Source organism: Tursiops truncatus, chromosome 14 (assembly GCF_011762595.2).
Source record: "Tursiops truncatus isolate mTurTru1 chromosome 14, mTurTru1.mat.Y, whole genome shotgun sequence".
In the NCBI taxonomy this organism is placed as follows: Eukaryota; Metazoa; Chordata; class Mammalia; order Artiodactyla; family Delphinidae; genus Tursiops; species Tursiops truncatus.
This window is the reverse complement of record NC_047047.1, coordinates 79495178-79517236: the sequence shown is the minus strand read 5'-3', so window position 1 is coordinate 79517236 and position 22059 is coordinate 79495178. Positions and strand designations below refer to the sequence as shown.

At 40.5% G+C, this 22059-nt stretch overlaps 1 non-coding gene across 1 annotated transcript; it reads right to left on the bottom strand.

Annotated features, from left to right (window-relative positions):
• Nucleotides 1–211: 211 nt before the first annotated feature.
• Nucleotides 212–284, bottom strand: TRNAG-UCC (transfer RNA glycine (anticodon UCC)). The gene has a single exon. It is a non-coding gene; the product is annotated as a tRNA-Gly (tRNA).
• Between the last annotated feature and the right edge of the window lie 21775 nt (nucleotides 285–22059).

Here is a 22059-nt window from a genome sequence, read left to right as displayed (position 1 = left end):
GAGTGGTGGGGAGCGGCAGATGAAGCTTCACTCGCTCGCCTACTGCTCACCTCCTGCTGTGCAGCCTGGTTCCTAACAGGCCACCAGCCTGTGACCCGGGGGTTTGGGACCCCTGCTCTAAGAGGTTGAGGGTATCTCAATAGCCAGTATTAGCTGTAGTGCCAGCTTTTTTTGTTTTTCTGGCCACGCCACACAGCACGTGGAATCTTAGTTCCCTGACCAGGGTTTGAACCCGTGGCCCCTGCATTGGAAGTGCAGAGTCCTAACCACTGGACCACCAGGGAAGTCCCCCTAGAGTGTCAGCTTTTTGTGCATTTCCTTCACCTGCAGATTTGCTTGTCACTCCCCCTGGTACCTCAGGCATTGTCCCTTATGCCTTCTCTGAATACTTTTCCCCATCAAGTTGAACTGCAATAATTTGTCTTCTTAATGCATAGTTTTTACTCTCTTCTGAGAGGATAATTTTGATTTCCTCTCCTGAAAGTTAGACATTTATTTTTGTATTCTTCTATTTCTTGCCTTTTCTTAACTATTTCTCTAAGGAGATTCAGCTGTTCATACCATCTGGCCACAGCCTCAAGAATTAGAAAAGCGTGTTCCATGATAAGAAAGTTCATCTTTACGTGCTTCAGGTATGCAGGCCGGAATGGAGATTCAGAGAACAAAACTCATGCATCATCCTGTTGTGTGAAGCTGTTGTTTCCTACAGGAGAGTTGTCTGAAGGTGGTGTCACACAACTGTGCACACAGATGTAGACACACCACACGCACACGCAGAATATACAACAAACCAGGAACGAGGAGACCACACTTCTGATTCCACCTTTGCCACCATCTTGCACTGTGACCTTAGAATAACCACCTAATCCTCAAAGCAGATCATATTATTCCAATTTTACAGATGAGAATACTGAGGTACAAGGTTATTTTTTGCTCAATATCACATTTCTATTATAAAATCCAGCAAGTATTAAAATTTAGCTTTCTTGTTCCCCAAATCAAGAGCTTAGAGTTTAGATTTGAAAGGAGGACTGTTCATGTCTCTGTGTCCTTAATTCCATGTCTGCCCTGGTTTGACTCCTTTAGGCCATACTGCCCACTTCTCTTGGTATGTACCTAGCCTCCAGAATAGAAAGTCTGGCGTATCAATTCCACCCATGGCCTCCACTCCTGGGCTCTCATCTTACCTTTCCTACACTAGGGGGTTTACCTTCTGACACAGAAACACTTAACCTTCTAAGACTGCTGGGTCCCCTTTCTTCTCTGGAAACTTTTCTCTTTCTGAGCTCTTAGCTCCTTTTCCTCTCCCCTTCCTCCCTCCCTCCACCCAGCCCTTCTTCACTAAAGTCTATTGTTTGAACTGATTGCTCAGAGCCAGGTGTGGGGTGGAAGCGCACTGACTAAAATAAATTTGTGCTCAAGCGTTGGTGAATGAAAGCCTCCCGTTTCCTAGTTTGTATTTTAAAAAGAAGCATAAGGAAGCCCAACTGACATTCTAATAAGTTATGGGTTCTTCAGATGATGTGAAATGTGTCATGAACAATCCTGGAATTAGTGGAGTGATGTTCAGTAATTCACCACCAGAGAACGGGTAGAATATCTGGCTTAAAATTACCACCAGGGACAACCCCGCCATTTCTAACCTGGTCCTGCTCATTTGAAAGCTGCTTCTAGAGTCTTTAATTATAAAATGTGAGTGTCTTTAACACTGGAAGAATCTCCCTCAATATGTATTTTATCAAGAACTATAGATGTTTTTTTTGCATTCTTGGTGGGTTGGTGGAGGGTCCAAAAGCAACGCTGGGAGGCTGAACATGACAAACAGGAGGATTCAATTAGGAGGAAAAACTCAGCATCACCCGCTGGGACCACACTGCCTCATTCCTGCACTAGATTCCATCTTTGAAATGTCTTCTGTACAGCACTCTCACCCCTGCCCCCCTCCTTGAAATTTCACAGCTGCAATACAGAGGGACTTTGAAGGGCGGAAAGACAAGAGGGATTTTTCCTTTCTCCATGGTCATATTTAACAGCCAGTTCCCAAATGGTATTAATAAACATTTCAACTTCAAAAACCGAACTTGACATTTCTACATCCTTTCCATTGTTGCTATGTTTTTGTCTTTGTCATTACACAAATGATGTGTATGGTACATGTGGGACTAAAACGGGTTCACATGTCTCTGGGTTCAGAAATGTGTATATTTGTTGAAGTGTCTATAGGTCCCTGAGAAGTACTGGGGTAGTCATTGTTATCCTAGAGATAGAATAACATCTAGCGCTGTGAGTCCAAAGATTGGAAACTCCAAGATCAATATGTGGGGTACAGAAAGTGAAAGTGCAAATATTCTTTTGGCAAAAGGGCTGAATGGGATGGGACAGTGGTACAATGGGTGCCAGGGATCAACCTTGCATTTGAATCCCAGCTATACTACAGGCTATCTGAGTGATTTTTGAACAAGTAATTGAATCTTTCTGCCTCAGTTTTCACTTCTGTAAAATGAGGATAATAATGCTTTCTTGCAGGGTTCCTTGAGATTTAAATTAAATGATAATGTATTGAAATGACGCCCACATAGTGAAGTAATAAGAAATACCTTTGTATTGGTCTCTGCCCCAGGTTCCTGACACAGAGGTTCTAAAGCCCTTATAAGTAAGGATGCCAGAAGAATCTTTTGTGCTAACATTTTAGTCTTGGCTCCAGTTCCTGACACAGAGCTCCCGATACCTTTGCATTTTCCTGAATGATAGGAGACTCTGACCCAAAGCTCCTAAATGCCTTGGACTTTCCTGGGTTAATAGGAATGTCTTTTGTTCTAAAAAGGTGACTCTTAGGAGGCTCCTGGGTAAGGGGCTGAACACCAGAAAGACCAAGCCATGATTAGAAGCTTGGAACTTTTAGCCTCACCCCGCCCCTCCCCCCCCCCCCCCATTTTCTGGAGAATTGAGAGAGGCTGGAAATGGAGTGAATAAGGGATCACACCTAGGCAATGAGGCCTCTACAAAAATCCCTATAGTGCAGAGTTTGGAGAGCTTCCAAAGTGTGCAGGTTGGTGACTATACCCATAAGCTAGGAGGGTGGTGGACCCCAATTCTACGAGAACGGATGCCCCTGTGCTCAGAATTCTTCCAGACCTTGCCTTACGGACCTCTTTATCTAGCTGTTCATCTGTATCCTTTATTATATAATAAACGAGTAAATGTAAGTCAGTTTTTCCCTGAGCTCTGTGAGCTGTTCTAACAAATGATCAAATTCAAGCAGGGGGTGTAAGAACCTCCAATTTGTACCCAAGTCAGACAGAAGTTGAGGGTAACCTGAGGACCTACTACTTGGGGTTGGTGTCTGAAATGGGAGGCAGTCTTGTGGGATGGAACCCTTCTCCTTTGGCGTCTGCACTAGGTCCCATCAGAGTCAGATTTGACTTGAATGTAGGATACCCTCTCAGAGAGCTGCTTGATGTGGGAAAAAACGCACACATCTGGTGTCTGCAGTATTGTGGGTGCGAGGAAAAGAGAAACACACAGAGTGCTTTTCCTCTTGCATCAAAGACATTGCCCAATAAATAATGATGATCATTCATGACTTAATACTAGTATTCATGGTCTCAGGAAGAGAAGGAGGAGGAGGAAGTCGCTGGAGGGGAAAAGGGCCGAAGAGTGACAGGCATTGAGGCACCTGGGTTGTTGGTGTCCAGGCAATTTGGCGTTCTCTGAGTTTTCTAGGAAGGCTCAGAAAACTCAGGCTCAGGGGATGGAGTGGCAGAAGAGAGCAGCAGTGAAGACACTGGGAGCAGCTGGGCCTTGGGGAGCCCCTGTCTGGAAGCAAGCCTGCTGAAAGGCCGTGGGATGACAGAATCCATGGGTGAAAAGCTTCAGTCACGTGGCCAGGCAAGTGCTGGTCATGTGACCCTGTCTGCTCCTTGCTGGCATTTGGTGTCAAACTCTGTTCTAGGAAGTATTTTATAGATAATTTTACCCAAATGGACGTGTGAGTCATGGTGACCTTGACTCTGTGGGACAATGGGAACTGGGCCTGGGAGGACATTCCGAGGAGTAATGTGGGTCAATGTCCTACATTTCCTGGAGAAAACAAGAGCACGGGAGACACTTTGGAGACACTCCGAGTATATTTATATTCACACAGTCACGCACACACATACACACACTAGCACGTATTTAAGACAATGACTGACTGGCAAATTGTAATAGAAAAGGGATCTATTTTGGTAGCATTGATGTGATTGATTGATTACTATACACCCATAAGTTCAAGGGCCTGACCATACCTCTGCTTGGGTCAGAAATGCTCTATGCACTCTAGGGCGCACATGACGCAACTACTGAAACTGCGTGCCTAGAGCCCGTGCTCCGCCACAAGAGAAACCACCACAATGAGAAGCCCAGGCACTGCAACGAAGAGCAGCCCCTGCTCGCCACAGCTAGAGAAAGCCTGCGTGCAGCAACGAAGACCCAAATCAGCCAAAAATACATAAATAATTGATTTTTAAAAAATGCTCCATGTACGTGGTTCTGTGCCAGTAAGGGACTCAGAATTCAGGGACACAGAGCCAGGTGAAGGAGGCTGAGGACCCTGAGACACTTCGTTTTCCTAAAACTGAGCTTTAATCCTGCCAGTGTCCTGCAGAAAGCCATCCCTTGCTTCTGCTCACCTGCAGGATACACTCCCACCTTCCTCTCGGAGCCCACAATTGCAAGACTAGTTCTTGTTCAGTTCTAGCCTGATCTCATCTCACAGGCCCTCGATATCCCGACACTTGCATTTCCTTCCAGTCTTCAGGTTCCCTTTTTACCCCTGGCTTTGCACATTCTGTTCCCTCTGTCTAGAATAACCTTCCTACTCCAGGAACAGGAATTCACCTTCTCAAATCTGGGCTGTGTGGTTCGTGCCATAACAAAGCCACCTTTGATGGGTTAAGAGCCCTTTCAATTGCAAACTTCTTACTTCCCTAGGCCCGGCCTTGAAGACTGTTTGTAAGGGTTGTTAGCTCACTAGACTGTGAACCTTCCAGGGAAGAGAGGTCAGCGTATTTCACCTCCGTGTCTTGAACCTCGTATCTAGTCTGGAAAAACATGTGTTAAAATAGATTAATGATTGAGTTGTTTTTCATCCCACAGCCTAAAATTTTTTTCAGTGTGATTCTCAGACCACCTGCATCAGCATATCCTTGGGGAGCCTGTTAAAAATGGGAGGTTCTGAGCCTCACCCCAGACCTAAAGCATCTCTCAGGTGGGGTCCTGATATCTGTATGGCTAGCAAACTTCCCAGATAATTATAGTTACACTGATGTTGAGAATCACTGCACTAGCAGATAGAAGCAGGGGAAGGCTACAAGAGACAAACACTGGCGAGAGCTGAGAGCCCGATGGGTGAATGGGGAGAGAGTGGGTGGCCAGAATCATTTTATTATACAGTTTTCTAATTGATAGTCACAATAGTCTGATAGATAGTAATAATAATGACACTGCATCATCTAGAAAAGTTTAAACTTGTAGTCAGTAATTTTTCTCAAGAAGGAATAGTCGTATATCAATCATTTTAGAAATATTGCCATCCAAAATGGAAAAGCTGCATTTTAAAAACTAAAGAATAAATAAATGAATGATTTGGGAAATTAACTCACATAAAACAGTGTACGGGTGAACGTCACAGGGGATAACCATCATATAACATGGCTACTACGTTCCTTCGGGCAGTTCATCTTTTGCCCTTGTCACACTCACCAACTGGCCTCACCAACTGAGCCGAAGAGAGGAAGAGTCTAGGAGAACCAAGCAACCCATGGATAAGTGTGCTCAACTCACAGTAGACAGTGCAGCAGAATGACTATGGGGTATTTGGAGCCTGGAAGACTTGGGCTCAATTCTCATGTCTACCTCTTGACTCACCTTGGGTCCTCGAGTATCTGTTTTTTCCCCCTCTAATGATGGCAGGTGATATCTCAATTGTGCAGTTGGTATGAGACTGATGTTCAGTAGTATTTAAGTGTCAGGCATTTTACGTACATTATCATTGAAGAGATTGTTGTTATTCCTTAGATGGGAAAACTGAGATTTGAAAAGTGTAGAAACTTCCCCGCAGTTGCCTAGATAGCAAGTGTTGCAGTTCAACTTGGATTCCAAGTTGGTTATGATAAGGAGTGTAACAATGCCCAGTGCCTGGTAGGACATCAGAGCCTTTGCATCCTTCCTTTCCTATGACTAAGAGGAATCTAAAGGACAAAACAAAGTGCAGAGAGCATCTCAGATCTCTTTTGAATTGCATTTTTGGCTTCAACACAGAAGCTTCCAGCATCTCTCCCAGTCTCTCTCCATCTGGAAATATTAAACGTCTGTCTCAGGGCACAGGTGACTGACATGGTGGGAAGGGCCAGCTGCTGAAAGATTGACCCCGAAGGTGACCAGGATCAAAGTGGATGTGGGCTTTGTAGATCAAAGGCTTTGCTTCCCCCATGGAGTGACCCAGAGAGCCAAAGTCAGGGCAGCGGCAAGCGCAGGCTGCGGGAACATCGCATTCCCATCAGTTCATGTTGTAATTAGGCAGCCGAGTGCATCGGCTAAGGCTTCTGGGTGGTCTGAGTGGGGGACTCTCCACTTGCTCCCGTTGCTGAGCTCTGGACGTGGAGCATGGTGGGCAGGCCCAGCCTGGGAGAGAAAGATCTCACCACTTAGACGGAGCAGTGGGCTCCCAGCGCTGTGGTCACTCTGTTTGTGGAGCCTTCTGTTGTCCTCAGAAGCCTGTTTGAAATTAGCTGGTGGTTTCACGAGTTGGGCTTAAAGAAGAGGTGCTCAGAGCCCCCAAACCACTTTCACCTCATAACTCTGGTTTGCCGGCCTCAATAGAGAGAATGTCTGTTAAAGGTCTGTGCCGTCAGAACCATTGGATGAGGACTTCCATGGACGCAGAGGAAACAATCATTAAAGCTTCAGTTACTGAGTGCTTATTAAATACCAGCACTTACATGTCACTCAGATCCTCACAAAATTCTGCTCTTGGTATGGTTAGTCCCATTTTATAGACAGTAACACTGGGGCTCAGAAAGATGCAATGACTTTCTCACAAGTGGAGCTCCCAAGTGAAGTTGCCAGGGCTGAGATCAGGTTTTGGGACTCCAGACCTGCATTAATTATCTAGTGCCACAATGACAATGCATGACAACCAACCACAAAACCTCAGTGACCAACAACCAGCAGCAGTTATTTTTGCTCCCTAGTCTATGGGTAAGGTGGGAAGTTCTGCTGATTTGGACCAGGCTCTGCTGCCTGGGGCTGGGCTCATTCCTGGGTCATGGGTCAGTGGCTGGGTTAGCTGGGGCAGGCCTATTTTGCATGGTCTCCACTGGGGAGACCACGCCCTCTACCATGTGGTCTCTCAGCCTTCAGGGAGTCAGGCTGGGCTTGTTTTCTGGGTGTGGTAGGGGTCCGGGGGAAAGAACGTGAGCATGTTGTCCTGGGTATTGAATTATCTTACTGCCCCATCACCTCGTCCTACTGGCTGACACAAAGCAGCACATTGTGTTGGTATTTGTGTTGAATACTGTGCTGAATCCGGTAGACTATTCAGGCATAGAAAAATAGATTCTCTCTGTAGATAGGAGGAGCTCTAATATCATACTTGTGAAGGTATTATTTGAATATCGAGAGACCATCCCTTGGGCTCTTCATGCAATCATTTTACCAAAAAGCTGCAATCTTTCCACTATACCAGTGTGCCACTGACGTAGAATCTTGAGGATTTTTGTACGTTGCTTCTATTTTTAGTAAATAAGCTACAACCCTAATATTGCCCCTGCCTTGGTTTAAGTAATACATACACTTCAGCTGAAAGACGCATAATAAAATTTGCACCAAATTTATTCTTACTCTAGCTGATACCGAATGAGGAATGGAAGAAAATGACGTGTACACTTTGCTATGGTCACTGTGTCTTAGGATTACTGACTGAGCTCTGGAAGCTCACAGAAACATTGCAATGGCGCCTAATTGAGTTTAGGATCCACGCAAAGTCCTCTGTTTAGTCCTTTGGAGCGCTCCCCATCCTGCCCTGTCCTCTCTCTGATCCTGTCTCCTAACAAGTCCACTCTCCTCCCCGGCTTCCTTCCTCTAGTCCTGAGTGGTTTGTTTTCCTGCAATATTGCCTCACTCTCCTTGTCTCTGTGTTTCTGCACATGCTGTTCCTTTGGTCTGGGGTGTCCTTCCTGTTTTCTTTCTCGTCTAACTCCTACTCATGCTTCACTTCTCGAGGGGGCCCCTTCCTAAGCGTGCCACCTGGTTTAGCACCGACAACGGGCTGCGTTTTCCTCGCTCCAAGCCCTCGCCACACCGTGAGTTCCTTGGGGACAGCTTTCATCTCTCTGTTTCCAGTGTCCAGCACAGTCACAACAGGTGGAGAGGAGTTATTTGTCAAATAAACAGATACATAAAAAAACCATCTACGTGCTTCGAGTGTTATTTATTCTTTGAGGAAATGACTTTAATAAAGAAACAATTTTTAATTTCATGACTCTTCATGCAACTGTTTGCAATTCAAATTTTTCTTAACTGCTCCTTCACGCCATGAGTAAAAGAAGCCTTTTTTTTTTTTTTTTTTTTTTTACAGTCACACATGTTGGGTTGGCTGAAAAGCCCTGTAGGCTGAATGGAGGTACCTCATTTGAGGAAACACAGCCTCAAGCCATGTGAGCTCCGGTCCACAAGCTCTGCCAGAGCTCAGCGGGACATTTTTACGAGCTGTTTCTAGAATTCTTTCCAGCCCAAACTTTATCCTGTTTGTCCCAATTCCTGGGTCTATCTGAACACTTGGTTATTGGCCTTCTACTCTGGAACACGGCCAGCACACAAACAGGGAGTGAGGTTTAAAGAATGAGGGTGTGTGCAGGAATTTTAATAAATAGTCCCATCTTGGAGGGTTTGTTGATGAAGTAGGGTGGAATGAAGGGTGTCAAGGATACAAAGAAGGAAACCAAATGAACAAGTACTGAAGTTTCCAATATTTCATGCAGATCTATATGTAGATTTATGCACACATATTCTTGTCTAAGTATAGTGTATATGTATGCATGCATATACTTTATGTATTTAACATATAAGTGTGGATTTAAATCATGTATTTGTTCTTCTGCTTTGTAGATGTATATGCATGCATATTTGCACACCTCTGTATATATACATGCATCTGAACATATTCGTAAACGTATACTTATGTGTATATCTGACATATATTACATAAAATCTTGCACTATGCATACATAGTTCTGATTAACTTTCTATATAAAGTATAGAAAGGCTAATTCATATGCAAGTATGTATGTAAATGTCTGTATATATAAATGTGTAATGCTATATATCACAGTTATTGTGTGTATATATTTGTGTAATGTAGCTACCTCTGATTATTCATGTGAATAAGTATGCCTAAATGCTTTTCTACATAGGCAGATATATAGACACACTTGAATGTAGCCTTATCAAGTCTTAGATTTAAAATATATAATATGGATATTTTTATACAAGAAGTATGTTATGGAGGAAATTCAAGACTGTGTTTAATATTTTTTTTCATTTGCAAGACTATCTAGGAAAGTACTTTGTATATAGCAGACACTGATGAATATCCCTGTTGATGATATCTTTCAAAATGAATTACATTTGTGAAGTTGATGCTAGTTACTGGAACAAATAAACCTAAAATCTCAGTGGGACACTGGTGACCTAGGTCCTCTCTTGCCCCTTGGTGATGCTCATTTCCTTTTCTTGGATTCTGTTTCTTCCTCTTTAATATGAGGATGTTGTATGAAATGGCTCCAGATGCTTTGTTAGTGATTACGTGCTTTGCTTGTTTACTTTTGGCAATTCTTAACTGGACACCCAGGGTCGGCCTTGCAACATTTTTAGAAACAGAGTGTGATCTTTTCAACTGCAGCTTATGAGGTTTATGAGGAAGAGAAGTCTTAAAAGAATCAGCCACTGGCATTCACTAACCTGATGTTATGGCCAAACTCTGTGATGTTGGAGGGAAGGCTGATGTGACGACAGACAGGAGAAAGGGGATTCCATCCCTATATGGCCACTTATGAGTTCCTTCCTTCCGAAAGCCACCTGGGTTTTCCTTATATGTAAGATAAAGATTATGGTTGTGCTGTATCTACCCACAGAGACTTGTTACAAGAAGCAAATGAGATCTCTTCTAAGCTTTTTAAAATGAAAACTGATTTTGTTGAGGTGATAATGATAACTGATATCTGCTGTTTAGGTTGATAAAATATAGTAGCAAGGCAAGGCAAACACTTTTGAGCAATGAGTAGAACAACAGTAAACATCTAACACAAATGACTCTAGTTTCTGGGATAGTAACAAAACTCTGGGCAGAGGCTTTACATCCATGAAGTGAGAAAACACATTCATGGGATCCGTGGCCTGGGAAAGTTTCCCCAAGGAAGGCTCAGTTGATCCGTGCCTTGAAGCAAGGAGATTTCCACTTATAGTGAAGAGATGCTACAGTGATCTCCAAAGAGAGGGTTCCCAAGCACCTAGGACCATCTGGTACCCACACAGACATCTAGAGGGAGCTTACCAGAGATGCTGGCTGCAGGAGCCTCTGGAAATTGCTGGGATAGACCAAGGACTCCTAATTTTTGGTATACAAGCCCTCCAAGTGGTCTGTGGATAGAATTTCAAAGTTTGTAATCATGGACAAAAATCATATCTTTTATTCCTTTCCAAGAGTTAGCATAAGGACTACTCAGTTCAGGGTGGCAGATTTTATATTTAGTTTTGGCTAAGGAAGCACATTTTATGTTTCTTCTGAGGATTACTAAAGAAGTGAACGTTGTAGAGAACATTTTATTTTTCTTAATTCCTAAGGATATAAGAACTATAGAGAGATTGGTTCAAGATGGCGGAGCAGAAGGACGTGCGCTCACTCCCTCTTGCAAGAGCACCAGAATCACAACTAACTGCTGAACAATCATTGACAGGAAGACACTGGAACTCACCAGAAAGATACCCCACATCCAAAGACAAAGGAGTAGCCACAATGAGATGGTAGGAGGGGCGCAATCACAATAAAATCAAATCCCATAACTGCTGGGTGGGTGACACACAAACTGAAGAACACTTATACCACAGAAGTCCATCCACTGGAGTGAAGATTCTAAGCCCCACATCAGGCTTCCCAACCTGGGGGTCTGGCAATGGCAGGAGGAATTCCTAGAGAATCAGACTTTGAAGGCTAGCGGGATTTGATTGTAGGACTCTGACAGGATTGGGGGAAACAGAGACTTCACTCTTGGAGGGCACACGCAAAGTAGTGTGCACATCAGGACCCAGGGGAAGGAGCAGTGACCCTGTAAGAGACTGAACCAGACCTACCTGCTGGTGTTGGAGGGTCTCCTGCAGAGGCGTGGGGTGGCTGTGGCTCACCATGAGGACAATGACACTGGCAGCAGAAGTTCTGGGAAGTACTCCTTGGCGTGAGCCCTCCCAGAGTCCGCAATTAGCCCCATCAAAGAGCCGGGTAGGCTCCAGTGTTGTGTGGCCTCAGGCCAAACAACTAACAGGGAGGGAACTCAGCCCCACCCAACAGCAGACAAGAGGAGTGAAGTTTAACTGAGCTCTGCCCACCAGAGCAACACCCAGCTCTATCCACCACCAGTCCCTCCCATCAGGAAACTTGCACAAGCCTCTTAAATAGCCTCATCCACCAGTGGGCAGACAGCAGAAGCAAGAAGAACTACAATGCTGTAGACTGTGGGGCAAAAACACATTCATAGAAAGATAGACAAGAAGAAAAGGCAGAGGGCTATGTACCAGATGAAAGAACACGATAAAACCCTGGAAAAACAATGTAATGAAGTGGAGATAAGCAAACTTCCAGAAAAAGAATTCAGAATAACGATAGTGAAGATGATCTAAGACCTCGGGAAAAGAATGAAGGCAAAGATCAAGAAGATGCAAGAAATGTTTAACAAAGGCCAGAAGAATTAAAGAACAAACACCTAGAAGAATTAAAGAACAAACAAACAGAGATGAACAATACAATAATTGAAATGAAAAATACACTAGAAGGAATAAATAGCAGAATAACTGAGGCAGAAGAACAGATAAGTGACCTAGAAGACAGTATGGTGGAATTCACTGCTGCAGAACAGAATAAAAAAAAAATGAAAAGAAATGAAGACAGCCTAAGAGACCTTGGGGACAACATTAAACACAACAACATTCACGTTATAGAGGTCCCAGAAGGAGAAGAGAGAGAGAAAGGACATGAGAAAATATTTGAAGAAATTATAGTTGAAAACTTCCGTAACATGGGAAAGGAAATAGCCACCCAAGTCCAGGAAGTGCAGAGAGTCCCAGGCAGGATAAACCCAAGGAGAAACATGCTGAGACACATAGTAATCAAATTGACAAAAATTAAAGACAAAGAAAAATTACTGAAAGCAACAAGGGAAAAATGACAAATAACATACAAGGAACTCCCATAAGGTTAACAGCTGATTTCTGAGCAGAAACTCTACAGTTCAGAAGGGAGTGGCATGATGTATTTAAAGTGATGAAAGGGAAGAACCTACAACCAAGATTACTCTATGCAGCAAGGATCTCATTCAGGTTCAACAGAGAAATCAAAAGCTTTACAGACAAGTACAAGCTAAGAAAATTCAGCACCACCAAACCAGTTCCACAACAAATGTTAAAGGAACTTCTCTAAGTGGGAAACACAAGAGAAGAAAAGGACCTACAAAAACAAACCCCAAACAATTAAGAAAATGGTAATAGGAACATACATATCAATAATTATCATAAATGTGAATGGATTAAACACTCCAACCAAAAGACACAGGCTTGCTGAATGGATACATAAAGAAGATCCATATATATGCTGTCTACAAGAGACCCACTTCAGACCTAGGGACACATACCAACTGAAAGTGAGGGGATGGAAAAAGACAGTCCAAGCAAATGGAAATCAAAAGAAAGCTGGAGTAGCAATACTCATATCAGATAAAATAGGCTTTAAAATAAAGAATGTTACAAGAGACAAGGAAGGACACGACATAATGATCAAGGGATCAATCCAAGAAGAAAATATAACAATTTTAAATATATATGCACCCAAAATAGGAGCACCTCAGTACATAAGGCATCTGCTAGCAGCTGTAAAAGAGGAAATAAGACAGTAACACAATAATAGTGGGGGACTTTTAACACCTCACTTACAACAATGGAGAGATCATCCAACAGAAAATTAATAAGGAAACACAAGCTTTAAATAACACAATAGACCCGATAGATTTAATTGATATTTATAGGACATTCCATCCAAAAATAGCATATTACACTTTCTTTTGAAGTGCACATGGAACATTCTCCAGGATAGATCACATCTTGGGTCAAAAATCAAGCCTCAGTAAATTTAAGAAAATTGAAATCACATCAAGCATCTTTTCCGACCACAATGCTATGAGATTAGAAATCAATGACAGGGAAAGAAACATAAAAAACACAAACACATGGAGGCTAAACAGTACATTACTAAATAACCAAGAGATCACTAAAGAAATCAAAGAGGAAATCAAAAACTACCTAGAGACAAATGACAACGGAAACACGACGATCCAAAATCTATGGGATGCAGCAAAAGCAGTTCTAAGAGGGAAGTTTATAGCAATACAATCTTACCTCAAGAAACAAGAAAAATCTCAGATAAACAATCTAAACTGACACCTAAAGGAACTAGAGAAAGAAGAACAAACAAAACCTAAAGTTAGTAGAAAGAAAGAAATCATAAAGATCAGAGCAGAAATAAATGAAATAGGAACAAAGACAACAATAGCAAAGATCAATAAAACTAAAAACTGATACTTTGAGAAGATAAACAAAATTGATAAACCATTAGCCAGACTCATCAAGAAAAAGAGGGAGAGGACTCAAATCAATAAAATTAGAAATGAAAATGGAGCAGTTACAACAGACACCGCAGAAATACAAAACATCCTTATAGACTACTACAAGCCACTCTATGCCAATAAAATGGACAACCTGGAAGAAATGGACAAATTCTTAGAAAGGTATAACCTTCCAAGACTGAACCAGGAAGAAATAAGAAATATGAACAGACCAATCACAAGAAATGAAATTGAAACTGTGGTTAAAAATCTTCCAACAAACAAAAAGTCCAGGACCAGATGGCTTCACAGGCGAATTCTATCAAACATTTAGAGAAGGGCTAACACCCATTCTTCTCAAACTCTTCCAAAAAACTGCAGGGAAGGAACACTCCCAAACTCATTCTACAAGGCCACCATCACCCTGACACCAAAACCAGACAAAGATACTACACGCACAAAAAAATTACAGACCAATATCACTATGAATATAGATGCAAACATCCTCAACAAAATACTAGCAAACAGAAGTCAACAACACATTAAAAGGATCATACATCATGATCAAGTGGGATTTAACCCAGGAATGCAAGGATTCTTCAATATATGCAAATCAATCAATGTGATACACCATATTAACAAACTGAGGAATAAAAACCATATGATAATCTCAATAGATGCAGAGAGAGCTTTTGACAAAATTCAACACCCACTTATGATAAAAACTCTCCAGAAAGTGGGCATAGAGGGAACCTACCTCAACATAATAAAGGCCATATATGACAAACCCACAGCAAACATCATTCTCAATGGTGAAAAACTGAAAGCATTTCCTCTATGATCAGTAACAAGACAAGGATGTCCACTTTCGCCACCCTTATTCAGCATAGTTTTGGATGTTCTAGCCACAGCAATCAGAGGAGAAAAAGAAATAAAAGGAATACAAGTTGGAAAAGAAGAAGTAAAATTGTCACTGTTTGCAGATGCCATGATACTATACATAGAGAATCCTAAAGATGCCACCAGAAAACTACTAGAGCTAATCAATGAATCTGGTAAAGTTGCAGGATACAAAATTAATGCATAGAAATCTCTTGCATTCCTATACAATAATGATGAAAAACGTGAAAGAGAAATTAAGGAAACACTCCCATTTATCATTGCAACAAAGAATAAAATACCTAGGAATAAACCTAACTAGGGAGACAAAAGACCTGTATGCATAAAACTATAAGACACTGATGAAAGAAATTAAAGATGATACAAACAGATGGAGAGACATACCATGTTCTTGGATTGGAAGAATCAATATTGTGAAAATGACTATACTACCCAAAACAATCTAGAGATTCAATACTATCCCTATCAAACTACCAATGGTATTTTTTACAGAACTAGAACAAAAAATCTTAAAATTTGTATGGAAACACAAAAGACCCCAAATAGCTAAGAAGTCCTGAGGGAGAAAAATGGAGCTGGAGGAATCAGACTCCCTGACTTCAGACTATACTACAAAGCTACAGTAATCAAGACAATATGGTACTAGAACAGAAACAGAAATATAGATCAATTGAACAGGATAAAAAGCCCAGAGATAAACTCATGCACCTATGGTCAACTAATCTATGACAAAGGAGGCAAGGATATACAATGGAGAAAAGACAGTCTCTTCAATAAGTGGTGCTGGGAAAACTGGACAGCTACTTGTAAAAGAATGAAATTAGAACACTCCCTAACACCATATACAAAAAATAAACTCAAAATGGATTAAAGACCTAAATGTAAGACTGGACACTATAAAACTCTTAGAGGAAAACATAGGAAGAACACTCCTGACATATATGACAGCAACATCTTTTTTGATCCACCTCCTAGAGTAATGAAAATAGAAACCAAAATAGACAAATGGGACCTAATGAAACTTAAAAACTTTTGTAAATCAAAAGCAACTACAAACAAGATAAAAAGACAACACTCAGAATGGGAGAAAATATTTGCAAATGAATCAATGGACAAAGGATTAATCTCCAAAATATATAAACAGCTCATGCAGCTCAATGTTAAGAAAACAAACTACCCAGTCAAAAACTGGACAGAAGACCTAAATAGACATTTCTCCAAAGGAAACATAGATGGCCACGAACCACATGAAAAGCTGCTCAACATCACTAATTATTAGAGAAATGCAAATCAAAACTACAATGAGGTATCACCTCACACCAGTTAGAATGGGCATCATCAGAAAATCTACAAACAACGAATGCTGGAGAGGGTGTGGAAGGAACTCTCTTGCACTGTTGGTGGGAATGTAAATTGATACAGCCATTATGGAGAACAGTATGGAGGTTCCTTAAAAAACTAAAAATAGAATTACCATATGACCTAGCAATCCCACTACTGGGCATATACCCAGAGAAAACCATAATTCAAAAAGATACATGCACCCCAAAGTTCATTGCAGCAGTATTTACAATAGCCAGGTCATGAAAGCAACCTAAATGCCCATCAACAGACGAATGGATAAAGAAGATGTGGCACATATATGCAATTGAATAGTACTCAGCCATAAAAAGGAACGAAATTGGGTCATTTGCAGAGATGTGGATGGATCTGGAGACTGTCATACAGAGTGAAGTAAGCTGGAAAAGGAAAACGAGTATCGTATATTAACGCATATGTGTGGAACCTAGAAAAATGGTACAGATGAACCAGTTTGCAGGGCAGAAATAGAGACACAGATGTAGAGAACAAGCGTATGGACACTGAGGGGGGAAAGTGGTGGGTGGGGTTGGTGGTGGGATGAATTAGGAGATTGTGATTGACCTACATACAATAATATGTATAAAATGGATAACTAATAAGAACCTGCTGTAAAAAAAATTCTAAAATTCATATCTTTATTTTTACTGCTTTTCAACTGAAATTTAGCATGTCCTTTAATTATGAATGTGGGCAACATACTACAATCCTATTTGCAATACCTATAAAATCAATAGATATCGCAGCTATTTTCATATCCCATTAAAGTCGTAGATTTCTCAAAACGTTTACAACCATCACTACTTCGGAATTATGATAGTTACTAGATTTCTGTTCGATTTTTAAAATATAATGTGTTAAGCACAAATATTATTGTACCATGCCTTTATTTTAATATGAATAACTATATTCCTCTTTAACTGAGTCTCTCTTAAATCTTTGTTTTCTTTACACATTTAAATATTCTGAAAATGTGTTCAGAGGCTTTGCCGTACTGCCAAGACTGCATGGCACAGGAATAGTTAAAACCCCTGGGTAGGACAAAGGAGCGATATTATCCAGCATGACTGAAGGCCAGCTGAAACATAAGCCTGTCTTGTGCTCATACTGGGACATTGGAGCCGTGATGTTGGACAATAAATATAAGAAGGAAGACAGAAAAGTTATGGAAGGGAAAGCATGGCAGCTGAAGCCAGACATTAGAATTTGGAAAGGGTGGGAAAGATGCTTGGAGCCATCGGTTTAGATTAGTGCCAGGGCAGGATGAGAATGTTAGCAGTGACCATGGACTTAGCCTGAGAAGCTGAAAGGACTTCATTATATTTGTTATGGCAGCAATAATAACATTATTGTTATGAGCATCTATGTGCCAGGCACTGGGCTGAGTTATCAACATGCACAAACTTGTTTAATTAACACCATCGGTTCATGTTTAAGAAACTGAGCCTGAGAGGTTAATTAACTTGTCCACAGTCAGGCAAGTAGAATGCTAGGATTGAAACCCAGGGAATGTAAATTTAAATTTAAATAAGCCCAGGAGTTTATTACAATAGCACACAGTTTCCTCATCAAGCACAGTCCCACTTTGGGAGGGCAGGGGTGCCAGTGGGGTCTCCGGGGAGGTGGGATGTATTATGCATTTTGAGTCTTTCCTTGTCAGGGCCACTGTGTACTCACTGTGTTCATTGACTGCATTCCTGAGTTACTGTAAGGGGCAGGGTGGGGGGTTGTTTGGAGCCTCCTGGGTGAGTCTGGAGAGTTCTTACTGGAGTTGACTAGCAAGAAGCCTCGATTACATTTGTGGAGGCAGGATGAGGACAATGGAAGTCAGAGGCAACCATCCTGTAACTATTTTTAAATATGAAAATGAAAATAGCAACAACAAAATAAAACTGGGACTAGAGCACATTTTCCAAATTCAGCACAATTAACTCATCTTTTTTCCATGTGAAATTTGAGAGAGTGTGAGCTCGCGGAGAGAAATATGGCCCCCAGTTACCACCAGCCCTCCTTCTAAGCAAAGCAGAATTAAATGGGTTTCCCAGGACCCTGCTTATACAGGGAGCTGGGAGCTCAGGCTAAGATGCACAAATTCCCAGTGAATGAAGAAATACTTGTAAAGCCTCACTTCTCACTCAAACTTCACAGACACTTGAATTCTTTCCATGATATGCTTTGCCAAGTGATTGATCAACATTATTTGAATTCTTTCAGTGTCACGAAAGTTGTCACCTCCAAAGGTGACCCAGATATGCTAGACTTTATCTGTACGATGTTTTTCATCGTGTGAATTCATATTTCTCTCATGCAGCTCCTATTTTAGCACTTGTGATGTCTGAGAAAATAATTTTAAAAACTTGAAAATAATTTTAACTGTGACGGCAGAACATACTTGTGGTAGTTGAGCCAATTAACTGAACAATCAAATAAGGTCTTACAAATCTCCACTCTCCCTGCCAACACACACACACACACATGCACACATGTCTTAATTATTAATATTTTAGTAAATTCAGGTCTTACTGGATCACACATGTAAGTTTAAGTAACATTAGTTCAATTTTTTGTGTAATTTAGTCACATAAAAATTCCTTTCTCTATTTTGATTTCTTCACCTAGGCTTAATTTTGAGACAAAATATTACTATCTCCTCTCATAGCACAGGATGTGGCATAAACTATTTTTTTCAGGCCATGTGCTATGTGCCTTTGTTTAATCTTCATAATGACTATATGGGTAGATGTTATTATCCCAATGTTACAGATAAGAAAACTGGGACTCAGAAAGAAACTTAAAATGGACTAGAGACCTAAATGTAAGACCTGAAACCATAAAACTCCTAGAAGAAAACATACGCAGTACGTTTTTTGACATAGGTCTTAGCAATATATATATAATATATATATATATTATATATATATATATATATATATATATATAGGATCTGTCTCCTTAGGCAAGGGAAACAGCAAAAATAAACAAATGGGACCTAATCAAACTTAAAAGCTTTTACACAGTGAAAAAAGCCATCAACAAAACGAAAGGCAACCTACTGAATGGCAGAAGATATTTGTAAATGATATGTCTGATAAAGGGTTAATATCCAAAATATATAAAGAACTCATACAACTCAGTATTAAAGAAGACCAACTCAACTAAAAAATGTACAGAGGACCAGAATAAGCATTTTTTTAAAGAAGACATACTGATGGCCCACAGGCACATGAAAAGATGCTCAACATCTAATCCTTGGGGAAATGCAAATCAAAACCACAGTGAGATATCATCTCACACCTGTCAGAATGACTATCATGAAAAAGACAAGAAATAACAAGGATGTAGAGAAAAGGGAATGTTAGTACACTGTTTGTAGGAGTGTAAATTGGTGTAGCCACTATGGAAAACAGTATGGAAGTTCCTCAAAAAATTAAAAATTAAGCTACCATATGATGTAGCAGTTTCACTCCTGTGTATATATCCAAAGAAAATAAAAGCAGTAACTCAAAAAGATACATGTGCACCGACAGCAACATTATTTATGATTACCAAGATATGAAAGCTGCCTTAAGTGTCCGTCAACAGATGAATGGATAAAGAAGATGCAGTGTGTATATACAAAGGAATATAACTCATCTATAAAAATGTGAAATTTTGCCATTTGCAACAACATAGATAAAACCTGGAGGGTATTATGCTTAGTGAAATATCAGACAGAGAAAGACAAATACAGTATGTTTTCACTTATATGAGGAATCTAAAAAATGAGACGAATGAATATTACAAACCAGAAACAGACTAGATACAGAGAACAAACTAGTGGTTACCAGTGGGGAAAGGAAAGGGGGGAGCAGCAAGATAGGTGAAGGGGATTAAGGGGTACCAACTACTAGGTATAAAATAAATCAGATAGAAAGATGCAATGTACAGCACAGGGAATATAGCCAATATTTTATAATAACTTTATATGGAGTATAACCTGTAAAAATATTGAATTACTATGTTGTACACCTGAAACTAATGTAATATTGTAAGTCAACTATACTTCAATAGAAAATAAATTAAAATAAATAAATATAAACAGAGGAAAAACAAAACAAAACAAAACAAAAAAACTAAGAGTCCTGCTTGAGCACATACACCCAAGTAAATGTGAAAGCCAGGCTTCAAATGCAAGTTAATATTTCTCAAAGCTTATAATCTTTACAATACTATACACTATCTCTTAATTTACCACAATACTTTGTAATGCTTATTTCCTTCCCCTACAAGATGCTGCTGGTGTCCCTATGTACAGAGAATATAACATTCATCTTTGAGTTCTTTATGTCTAGTAGAATGCCTTGTGCAGAGTGAACACTTAGTAAATGAATAAATGAAAGACTAAGTGAATAAAAGTAAGCACAGCCACTTTATTTAAATTTCTGCTGGATGCTCTATGTATTAAAGAAAAAACTTAGAAGTCCATTACTTTCCTAGGTGTGTTCATGTCAACAAGATACATAGGGCTAAACATAGGGATAGCTGGAGAGTTTTACCCTAGACAATGACAGGGTGGTTAGAGTCTGTTGTTCTCTGTCTTGAGGCAAACCAGGTGATTCATCACATGGGGTGGGAGAGGATTCTTGGAAAAGGGATCTGAGAGGATGCTAGGGTGAAAGAGAGGATGTAGAAGTTGAACCATGGTTCACACGAGAACTGGGAATGACTCCAAAGGACAAGGAATTCCAAAAGAAAAGAATTTATTTCTATCTCCTTAGAATTCCATTCCATTGTATGAGCAATGCTGAGAGAAAGGGCAGAAGAAAGAAAAGGAAACAAAGATTGTGTTTTCCTAAGTTGTCCTTTATTAGGCAGCTGGAACACAATGGAATGAGAACTAGATGTGGAGTGAGAAAGACAGGGGTTCAAACCCTGTACTCTGACATTTATTGTCTGTGGGCAAACCACTTAACATATTTAAACCTTCATTTCTCATCTGCAAAATATGGTTGACAATATCCAACTTAAAAGTTGGAACAAATTAAATGAGATAATTTTCGTGAAAACGTCTAGCATGGTGTCAGCCACATATTAAATGTTCCAAACATGTTTACAGAGATCACTAACAAAAGCCCTAGTCTTCCTAAATATTTTCCAGAAAGACCATCATGCTAGGAACTGTTGGACAGACTAGTTCATGATAGCAAGAAAGACTTGACCTTTTGTATCCTCACTGATCAGACAGATGAATAGCCTTGGTGAGAGACTAATTTGAAACAGATGTAGACTAGAAACACATTTTCTGAGCAAACTCTCCTTTTGAGGGAGTGTGGAGGGGATTCTCTAAATCCCTTTCTACCTGCATTCAACACAGATCTCCTGGGTGGTGGTTATGGGCTAGACACTCTTCTAGACTCAAACATGCAGAGATAAAACAGACAGTGCCCCATGTCTCTAGGGAATTATGGTCTGGTGAGTCATGAAAATGTTTAGTGGGTGCCTTTACATGTCTGGGAGGGGTCCTGTACTGACTTGAGTAGGTGATCAGATTCAACTGCCAGTTATCCAACTCCTCCACTCTTGGTACTTTCACATAGAGTATCTCCTTTAATTCTCACTGAAACCCCTCCTCTTCTAATGTCTATCTATGTATTTAGATGACAAAATGGAAACTCAGGGATTGGATAATGGTTTCAAGTTATTCAATTAAAGAGAAATAAGACACTTTAAAAATTAAAATTACTTGTTATATGTAAGGCAATAGTGAAGAATACCCATACACAATCTAGGAAAATATTATTTCAGTTATTCAGTGTATTTGGGGAACTAAGTAAATGTTTCCTAACTGTTCTCTTTGGAAATCTTAAAATGAAAAGAAGAAAGAAAAAAGGAAAGAAAGGAGGGAGGGAGAGAGGAA